This window comes from Polyodon spathula, unplaced genomic scaffold, assembly GCF_017654505.1.
Source record: "Polyodon spathula isolate WHYD16114869_AA unplaced genomic scaffold, ASM1765450v1 scaffolds_2239, whole genome shotgun sequence".
Lineage (NCBI taxonomy): Eukaryota > Metazoa > Chordata > Actinopteri > Acipenseriformes > Polyodontidae > Polyodon > Polyodon spathula.
Window position 1 is genome coordinate 621 of NW_024473713.1, and position 1,165 is coordinate 1,785.

The window sequence follows — 1,165 nt, forward strand, 5'->3', positions numbered from 1 at the left end:
CAGGTCCAAATCATTATAGAAAACAGCCACAGGCCACCTGCGAGTGCCACATTTGGCATAATACAGCCGTGCCATTTGATCCAGTATATCCACATCGTACTTCGTTGCGTTGTAAAACGCAACAGTCTCCGGCTTTCGTATAGCATGTCCCGTTGGACACTTATCTTTGCAGAGAGGTTAGAGTGTGTACTTTTTTTTGCAGCTTCACGCTCAGGCTGGCACAGTCGTTCTGCCTGAGAAATGTAGTTTGCATAATAATAATACACAATGTGTAGAATGACTTTCATCAGTGTTTCAAGCACTCAACAGAATTATAATACATTCTTTCACAATGACTTTGATTTAATTACAAAGCCCAGACTAAACTCTAGGCTCTATTGTATTGATTTCAATATGCCGCATAAACTGCGAGTCTGGCAGTTGAAGGAGCAAGTGCTTAAAACTTATTCATTTTTACGATTCTGCAGCTGAAACACAGTGTGTGTAGTTAATTAAAATATTTAATAACACTTAAGAACGGACATGCACGAGATATTCACATACGCGGAGATATTTAAATTTGAATTGCAAAAGCCCTTCAAAAAGCGGCTATGGCAGCGTTAGTGTTAACACTATTTCATAAGCACAAGGGCCAGTGGCGCAATGGATAACGCGTCTGACTACGGATCAGAAGATTGTAGGTTCGACTCCTACCTGGCTCGTGGCTTTTGTTGCATGAATTTTTCCCATCGGCTAATTGAATAAAATTATTCTTCTCAAAATAACAGTCCAGATTGATCATTTCCCAACCGATTTATTAAATAAAAAGCAACCATTGGAGAATGCAGGCATCGATCCCATTGCCTCTCACAAGTGAAGTGCGTGCTCAACCCCTTGCACTAATTCCCCACAGTGGACACGATCAGGCACGTTGTCTTCATGCAAAGAACTTTCTCTTATTTTGATTTTTCACACAGCTATTTTAGATTTTATTCATTTTTCTCCCTCATTAGCAGGAGAAAGACAAAACATTCAACACTGAAATTGTCTCCGAGGCAGAATTGAACAAGCATTTGAACAAGCATTGAGCTATCAATGGGGTGGCTGTTCACATAGGTCGTTGAACACAATACACAGTTCAGCAAAAGGCTGGCAAGCTCAGGTGACTGCTGGTCAATAGCTGCCA

General features: G+C 40.8%; 1 non-coding gene across 1 annotated transcript; it reads left to right on the forward strand.

Moving 5' to 3' along the window:
- Nucleotides 1-628: 628 nt before the first annotated feature.
- Nucleotides 629-701, forward strand: trnar-acg. The gene has a single exon. It is a non-coding gene; the product is annotated as a tRNA-Arg (tRNA).
- Nucleotides 702-1,165: the final 464 nt, after the last annotated feature.